The following is a 10,293-nucleotide window of genomic DNA, read 5'->3' on the forward strand; positions in this document are numbered from 1 at the left end:
GAAAGAAAACTAGTAGATGTGCCAATCCTGCAAGGAATGATTGAGGGCCTTGGGTTGAACCTTACCTGCCTGAGACAGTCCTACAAGTCCGAAACACCACCAGAATAAGTAAATCTGGTCAGGTAAAGAATTTCCAAAGGCTATCCTAAGGCCAAATCAAAAGATTCTACAAACTGGGAACTCCTCAAACACAGATCAATTTTGGTCCTGTCCAATGGATATAAATTAATTAATTCCCAAGGTATGATTGAGGGCTAAACTAAATTTTTAAGGGCCTTAATTCTAGAACCTGCATGGGAATAATACAACATCATCAATCTAGTGGCCCAACCTAGGGTTTACATTCTGTGGGGGGAAGACACACTGCCAAACAGTTATGATTACCACAGTGGCAATATAAAAAATAAATGAATTATTTAATGAAGAGGTAATAAATTGCCTATTAAAGTCGTATAAAAATCACAGTATAATTGCCAAATAAAAATCCTGAAAAAAAAAGAGTAACACTCCCCAAGAATTACCATGTCATTCAAAAGATACAAATCAAGAAAATGCCAAATTGTCTGAGTCTAATTTACATTCACAGAATTCCTTCTGAATAATCACTAACCTAAATAGAAAAAATTAAATCAAATGAAAGTGTAAGTAAACAGAAAAAAATCCTCTTTACCAAGTTGAAAATTACTGCTAACTACATCAAAGGAGGTGCTGACTATAGATAAGAATTCCGAAGGCCTCCCTTAGATAATTTCTCATTCCCCTGAATTCAGGAAGACTTTTAGATCAGCAAGGTGCTAAATACAGCTGTATTTCAAGGCACTCTTTTCAATTCTCTTTCTTCAAGTTCTTTTAAGGTGATTTCTGTTGAACTTCAAAAGTATGAAACTATATGTAGCACTGTCAGAGCTATAATACAGTCTCTCCCAGGCACACTTCAAGGTTCACTTTTTGGTCCTTAGGAGTTCTCTGTTGTCCTCAAAATTCCTTCTTCCTTCCATCAGAACTCCTTCAATTAGGGATAACATTTAGTTTTGGGAGCTTGCGTGTGTCCAGAAATTTATCCATTTCCTCCAGATTTTCAAATTTGTTGGCGTATAGTTGTTTATAGTAGTCTTGAATGATTCCTTGTATTTCAACTGGATATCAATATGCAGGAGAATGAAACTAAACCCATACCTTTCACCATACACTAAAGTCAACTCAAAATGGATTAAAGAATTAAATATACACCCTGAAACAATAAAACTTCTTAAAGAAAACATAGGAGAAACACTTCAGGAAGTAGGATTGGACATAGACTTCATGAATACGACCCCAAAAGCACGGGCAACCAAAGGAAAAATAAACAAATGGGATTATATCAAACTAAAGAGCTTCTGCACAGCAAAAGAAACAATTAACAGAGTTAAAAGACAACCAACAGAGTGGGAGAAAATATTTGCAAAATATACATCTGACAAAGGATTAATATCCAGAATATACAAGGAACTCAAACAACTTTACAAGAAAAAAACAAGCAACCCAAATAAAAAATGGGCAAAAGAGCTAAGCAGGCATTTCTCTAAGGAAGATATACAAATGGCCAACAGACATATGAAAAAATGCTCAACATCACTCAGCATCCGGGAAATGCAAATTAAAACTACACTGAGATACCATCTCACCCCAGTTAGGATGGCTAAAATCCAAAAGACTGTGTGATAAATGCTGGCGAGGTTGCAGAGAAAAAGGAACTCTGATACATTATTGGTGGGACTGCAAAATGGTGCAGCTTCTATGGAAAATGGTATGGAGATTCCTCAAACAATTGCAGATAGATCTACCATATGACCCAGCTATCCCACTGCTGGGAATATACCCAGAGGAATGGAAATCATCAAGGCGAAGGTATACCTGTTCCCCAATGTTCATCAGAGCATTCTTTACGATAGCCAAGGGTTGGAACCAGCCCAAATGTCCATCATCAGATGAGTGGATACGGAAAATGTGGTACATCTACACAATGGAATACTACTCAGCTATAAAAAAGAATGAAATACTGCCATTTGCAACAACATGGATGGACCTTGAGAGAATTATATTAAGTGAAACAAGTCAGGCACAGAAAGAGAAATACTACATGTTCTCACTCATTGATGGGAGATAAAAATAAATAAATTCACACACACACACACACACACACACACACAAAAAAAAAAAAAAAAACCGGGGGGGAGAAGAAGACATAACAATTACAATTCCTTGAAGTTGACACGGCAAGCATACAGAAAGGACATTGCTGGGTGGGAGGGGGAAGAGGGAGGAGGGAGGGAGGTTTCGGTAATAGGCCACAATAATCAACTACATTGTATATTGACAAATTAAAAAAAAAAAAAAAGTGAGAGATAACATTTAGGGGCCAGCCGGTGGCTCACTTGGGAGAGTGTGTTGCTGATAACATCAAGGCCACCAGTTTGGATCCCTACATAGGGATGGCCGGTTGGCTCACTTGGGAGAGCGTAGTGCAGACAACACCAAGTCAAGGGTTAAGATCCCCTTACCAGTCATCTTTTAAAAAAAGAGATAACATTTTACAAAATTCTGCTTTTTTTTACTCAGCTTATAAGGATTTTAAAAGAAAGGCAGATAAAGTGCTGCTTCTGGAAATGACAAACAACACAATAGATAAAAAATATATACATGAATATTTGAAAAAGTTCATTGAAAAATGGAATTGAAAGATAATACCAATATTTCCATGAACTTTTTGAAGTGCCCTTACATATAAAAGTTTAATATACTATTAACAATCAGAAACTTAAGATCTTTGGCAAAAGCATTATGTATTCTACATTAGAAAACCTCAGACTGCTGAAAAATCCCCTATAAATTGTAAAGGCAGTATGATTTTTATAAGAAAAGGATCACCACCCATTCAGAAACGTGGTGCCAAGGAATCAGAGAAAGAGGATGGAGGCATCCTAACACTGGGAAGATTCTCCCTTGCTCAGGAAGATCTTGCCTGTACATCCCCTTTAGCTGAAATCATCTGCATGAATGATATGTGCATTTTGACATGGAATTGAAGAGAGGAGGAATAAGAGGAAAGCATATTAGAACATAGCCAATTTAGGGAAGTCCAGAGCTGTCTGAATACTGCATTAAGGCATTATTACCTGCCCAAAGGCATTGGTCACAGAGGATCTGACTAACCGGCAGTATTGGGGCGGGGTGGAGGGTGAGGGGTTGGATAACAGAAAAAAAATTTTGAGGGTATAGATAACTTTGCAACTTTATACAGGGAGCATGTAGCAGCAGCTATGCCTTTGCTACAAAGCTACTAAAAATCATTTATAAGTTGTCTTTGATCCAGTGTGGGTCAACACTTATGATGCTTGAAAGGTAAAAACATGCCCTGCAAAACCTGACAGTCCAACCACTAAAATATACTCCAAATCTGGTCACTTCTCAGCACCTCCGTCATAGTCCAAAGCCACCATAAGCTCCTGTCTCAATTACTGCAATAGCCCCAGAACTGATCTTCCTTCTCCTACACTTAGCTCTTCAAATTCAGCCAGTAATCCTTTTAAACGTAACAGAACATGAAGGCCTGTATGGCTAAAACAGAGTGAGTGAAGGGAATAGCAGACTAAATTAGGGAAGGAGAGAGAGGACACAGATAATGTAGGGCTGGAGAAATCACAATTAAAGCTTTCGTTTTTCTTCTAAATGAACTCAGAAGCTACGGAGGGGTTATGAACAAAGGAATGATATGATCTGACTTACATTTTTTTTTTTTTTTTCAAAAGATGACCAGTAAGGGGATCTTAACCCTTGGCTTGGTGTTGTCAGCACCACGCTCAGCCAGTGAGCCAACCGGCCATCCCTATATGGGATCCGAACCCATGGCCTTGGTGTTATCAGCACCGCACTCTCCCGAGTGAGCCACGGGCCGGCCCTGACTTACATTTTTAAATGGTCTCTATGGCTGGTATGCAAAACAGATGTCAGGAGGAAAGATGAATAAGAAGCAGGGAGGTCAGTTAGGATTTCAATAATCCAGAAGAGAGATGAAAGCAGCTTGGATGAGGAAGGACAAGGAAGGCAAGAGTACAAGTGGTATAAAGTGGTCATATTCTGAATATACTTTGAAGGAAGATATCACATGATTTGCTGATGAACTGCGCTTAAGAGAAAGAGTAGTTAAAAAATGACTCTAAAGTTTCAACAGGTAGAATACAGCTGCCATGTATTAAAAAGAGGAAAGCTGAAGAACAGGTTGGAAATCATTATATTTAAAATTCTCTTTTGGAGATATGTTAAGTTTAAGGTGTTTATTAGACATCCTAATGGGGAAGTCAAGGAAAATTTTAATATCTTATTCTGGAGCCAAGGGAGAGGCTGGAGTTGGAGAAATCAATTAAATATTAGTTTGAGAGTTGTTGGCACAAAGATCACATTCAAAGAGATGCGATAAAATGAAATTACCAAGGAGAACATGAAAAGGTGGTAGATTCAATGGGCTGGAAGTCCTACTGAAGTCAGAATTGTCAGCCTTAAGAATCTACAGGAAGTAAACTAGCAAAAACAAGTCGAGGTATTCAGATAATAAGATGCTTAAAACAGATTTTGAAGAGAGTATACATATTGGTAAAAACAAGGCAGGCAACAACTGTGAAAATGCATGGCCAAGGTCAAGGAACTGAGAGGCCTGAGAATGAACTGGATTGATTTGTGGATATTTAAATCACTGAGAATAATTGGGCTTACTGGTTAGCTCAATCGGTTAGAGCTCAGTTGGTTAGGTGCTGATTTCATCAAGGTCCAGGGTTCAATCACTGTATTAGTCTGTTTTAGTGCTGCTATAAGAGAATACCTGAGACTGGGTAATTTATAAAGAACAGAGATTTATCTGGTTTACAACTCTGGGACAGCTGCATCTGGCTGCTTCTACTCATTGCAGAAAGCAGCAAGCAGCTGGCAGATACAAGCAGATCACATGGCAAGAGGAAGCCAGAGAGAGGAGGTGCCGGTGTCTTTTAAACAACCAGCTCTCATGGGAACTAATAAAGCAAGAACTTACTCACTACCCCTACCCCCCAGGGAAAGCATTAATCCATTCATGAGGGATCCGCCCCCATGACCCAAACCGCTCCCAACACTGTCACATTGGGTATCAGATTTCCACATGAGTTTGGTGGGGGGGCCAATAACATCCAAACTCTATCAATCCCTACACTGGCCAGCTGTCCAAAAAAAAAACACACAAAAAAAAAACCACAAAAAAAATCACTGAGAATAACAACAAGAATAGTGGTGGAGATAGAAACAGCCAGGTAGATACATTGCCCAACAGTGATGATTACTTATAGTGGTATTGTGAAAAGTAAGTGAGCTACCTAAGGAAGCCATTTTATAACCTCTTATAAAATTTATATAACATCATAGCATAATTGGTAAATAAAAACTTGGAAGAGTAACATTCCCCATGCCATGCCGTCAAGGCCATGCCGTCAAGGCCATGTATAAGAAAGCAACAAGACAGAAGGAGCCAAGATTCTTGACCTTGTGGAGAGTCATATCAGCCCTGTTCCATTACTTGGACTTTTAAGTGATAGAAAATAAAGTTTTATCATATTTAAGTTACAGTCATTAATAGCTACTCCTAATAATAAATTAATGCAGGAAATTAAGAGTTTTTGAATGTGGAAACTGAGGTAAGCAGGGATGTAAGGTGTGCTGGAATAGTCCCAAAGGTCTCTTAAGGGATGGTGGCTAATAAATTAAATTGTATCCTTCTTTTTGGAACTAGTCTCTTGGGCAGTTAGAAGTGCTGATGCAAAGTTTTGTAAGGGAATAACAGGCAGTCTTGCTAGGAGCACATAGAACTCTATGGGGTTGTTTTTTTCAATCCTGCTAAGGGTGTTAGCATTTACATACTTCAGTAGGCAGAGAAAGGAGTTGCAGAGAGTTATAGAGGGAGTAACTAAATATTCATCCCTCCTAATATCCCCCACCTTAAACAGTGTGCTCAGTCCTTGTACCTCTTCTGTACCTATACTCACTGCCATGGTGAACTCACCCAGTTACATGATTTAATATAAATTTAAATATATTCACTACATAGTACCAATTCCCAATTTCATCTCTCCAATTCACACCTCTCCATGGAACACAGACTTTTATATCTAACTATTTGACAACTCTATTTGAATGTCTAACAGATATCCCAAACTTAACAGGATGCAAACCAAATGCCTGATCTTCCCTCCAACTTGGCTCCTCCCACAGTCTTAACCATCTCAGTAAATGGCAATTCCATTCTTCCAGAATTAGTACTGACTCTTCTCTCACATCCCAAATCCAAGTTGAAAAAAAAGAAATTTTGGGCTCTATCTTCAAAATATGTGACTTTTCACCACACCCACTGCTATGGCCCCACTCAAATGTGCCATCGTCTGTCAACCAGAATTACTACAATAGCCTACAATCTATGCTTATCACAGCAGCCAACATGACTATTTTAAATTAGACCATGGCACTTTTCTGTTCAAAACTCTCCGATAACTTTCTTTCTCAGATTTAAAGTTTTTACAATGATGTCCAAGGCCCTTATTGATCTGGACTCCCATTGCGATGATTAATTTTATATGTCAACTTGGCTAGAATACAGTGCCCAGTTGTTTGGGCAAACACTAGTCTAAATGTTGCTGTAAAGGTATTTTTCATAGGTGATTAACATTTACAATCAGTTGACTTTAAATAAAGCATATTCCTGCGTAATGTTGATGGACTTCATCCAATCAGGTGAAGGCCTTAAGAGCACAGACTTAAGGTTTCCCAAAGAAGAAGGCATTCTGCCTCCAGACTACAACACAGAAATTATTCCTGAGTTTCCATCCTTCAGACTCAAAACTGCAACATCAACTCTTATCTGAATTTTCAACCTCCTAGACAGCATTGCCGTATGGATTTCAGATTTGCCAGCCCCCAGTCATGTGAGCCAATTCCTTAAACTCTCTCTGTAGACAGAGAGATAGATTATCAATATATCTAGATCTATCTATAGGGGATATTTATCTATATAATCCTATATATCTATAGGATATAGAATATATAGTATATCTATAGGATATAATATATGTATATTATATACGTATATAATCCTATAGATGTATATGTATATTATATACGTATATAATCCTATAGATGTATATGTATATAACATACATATACATATACACATCCCCTATTGGTTCTGTTTCTCTGGAGAGCCTTGACTAATACACCCATTATTTCTCTGACCTCATATCCTGTTTCTCTTCTCTTTCACTCAAACAGCTCCAACAACACTGGCCTCTGTTTTTCTTCCAACATATTAAGCATACTCCTGCCTCAGGGCCTTTATACTTATTGTACTCTTTGCCTGGAATTCCTTCCCGCAGATAGTAAGTAGCATGGCTTACTCCCCTTTCCTCCTATATCTTTGCCCAAAAGTCTCCTTCTCAGTAAAGCCTTTCCTGTATACCCTATTTAAGTCCATCTGTCATACTATATATTTTACTTACTGTTGCCCTTCCTAAAATGTAATTTCCATGATGGCAGAAATTTTTGTCTGTTTTATTCACTCTTATATCTCCCTGCTACTGGAACCTTACAATAAGTACAAATAAGTAAATATTTGTCCAATGAGTGAATGGAGAAAAAAATGAAGCCAGCAGGCAGAACTCATAAGTGTACAGGTTAAAGGTATATAACTGTAGATAGATAGGTACAGTGTATGTGTGTGTGTGTGTATAAATGTATATAAGAGTAGAGGTTAAAGGAAAGAAACAGAGCAGTAGCTATGAATAACTTAAATTAGGGTAGACTTCAGTATGTTTGGAGGCAAAGGACAAAGAACCAGCAGACAGGGATAGATTGGCAATACCACAAAAACAGAGGATAACTAAGAGAGCATAGTCCCCTTCAAAGTCATTGGATCAAGGCCCTGATGATGGGGTACTTCTATTTTTAAAAACTTACAGATTGACAATTCATAGAAACATAAATACAGATGGTTAATGGGCAATCAAAAACATGAAACAATGCCCGATCTCTATTATAAAGAAATGAAAATTAAAACAACTAGATACCATTTTTCTCTTATCAGAGTAGTCAAATGCAAAATACTCAGAAACCAGTGGTGGTGTACAGAAAAACAGGTACTCCCATACATTATCAAAGGGTAGGTAAATTTGTGCTGCCTTTCCTATGTTTGGGGAATTCCCTACCTTATGAGTCCTTCTTCCCAGTATAAAAAAAAAAAAAATTATTTCCTCTCTAAGCCTCCTTACACCTGGGACACAGGCAAATAACTTACGCCAATCTTATATCTGTGCCATATTTTGAATAAGAAGGTACTGACTCAAAGAAGAAGCTATTATATAAGGAATCTATTCTGGGAAGAATTCCTAATCATAGGAACTTATCATATACACATGAATGTACCCCAAATACACACATCTGTTCATTACAGAACTTTGTATAAACTATCAAAAACTAGAAATTCAAATGTTCATCATAGATTATACACCCCTGTTTGGATATATTCGTTTATAATAAAACACAATTAGCACCAAGAAAGCAGAATTAAGAATTAGACCTCGCATTATGCTAACTGAAATAAGCCAGTCACAAAAGGACAAATATCATATGATTCCACTTACATGAAGTACCTAGAATAGTCAAATTCATAAAGACAAAAAGTAGAATGGTGGCTGTCAGGGGCTAGAGGGAATGGGGAGTTGTTGTTTAATGGGTACAGAGTATCAGTTTTGCAAAATGAAGAGTTCTGTGGATGAATGGATGAGGTGACAGCATAACATGATCTATACACTTAAAAATGGTAAAGATGGTTTAAAAAAAAGAAAAAAGAATTAGATTTAAGAAACAAAACTAAATAGAACATATATGTATCAAAACATTAGATTGTACCCCATACACAATTACAATGTGTCAATTTAAATAAATAAATAAGACAAAACTAAGAGGTAAAAGCACTAACAAGAAAAATTTTAGGTGGGAAACAGGGAAGGCATGACTTGCTAAGAAGAAAAACCTCAAGCAGTGAACAAATATAAAGGACAGATAAGAAATGCAAGAGCTAGATCATAATCATACTTATACTAAGTCCTGTTTGGGTTATTTGCATATTGGCTAGCCCTAGAGTGCTGATATTAATAGAGATAGCTGGCTTGCTTAGCTGGCTTACTACCCAAGGCTCTGTTTTTCAAAAAGTGCAGTTTTATCAACGGTTTCCTAAGTTGATAGCTCTGATCAGGCTCCTTATCTCTTCTACAGTAAAAAAAGCAGAGAGAGAGACAGATATTTTACACAGATTGGTCCCATCATAGAACCACCTGCAGACTAGGGCTAAGATTTCTTGTACAGCGGGGAAGAAAGAGAGGCAGGCTCAAAATTTCCAGGCAGAGACTCAAAGCATAACAACCAAAGGAAACAGGCTTGTGAATGGCAGTGTAATTCAATTAGAAAAGACCTCCAACCCCACCCCACCCCAATTCCTGTATGCATTTGCTGAAGCATATGTTTAAGCTGTGGCATTTATCTTTCTTTGCAATTCTAACTATGATTAATAGCCATACTTGAGTATCATTCTTATTGGCTATATTAATATTCTTTTGCAGGATGGCCTAATAAATTCTAACCAATAAACCACATGATTCACAAATTTTAAAATACATAGTCACCTTTAATTCATGCTTTTAATTCAACTAGCATAGAATAATCATATACAATCGATATACTAGCATGCTGTGCAACAATTTAAAAAATGAAATAAATCTACAGGTGTTGATATAAAAAGCTGTCTATACTGTGTAAATGACAAAAGCAAGGTATACAGCAATATTTTATAATTCAATCCCTTTTGTGTAAATAAAAAGTGATATATATTTAAGGTGGTGGGTACTAAAACATTTTTCTGGGAAGATATGCAAGAAAATAACTGACACCTTCATTAGGGTGAGGGCACTGAGATGAGAAGGGAAGCTTTTTTTTTTTTTTTTTTTTTTTGGTCGTTTTTTCGTGACCGGCACTCAGCCAGTGAGTGCACCAGTCAGTCCTATATAGGATCCGAACCCGCGGCGGGAGCGTCGCCGCGCTGCCAGCGCAGCACTCTACCAACTGCGCCACGGGCTCGGCCCAGAAGGGAAGCTTTTAATTATCACTTTATATGTGTCTGTGCTGTTTAAAGTTTTTACTATGTTCATAGTATTTTACTCATCTATTTGTATATTTAATCTTTATCTGAGT

Source organism: Cynocephalus volans, chromosome 1, assembly GCF_027409185.1.
Source record: "Cynocephalus volans isolate mCynVol1 chromosome 1, mCynVol1.pri, whole genome shotgun sequence".
NCBI lineage: Eukaryota > Metazoa > Chordata > Mammalia > Dermoptera > Cynocephalidae > Cynocephalus > Cynocephalus volans.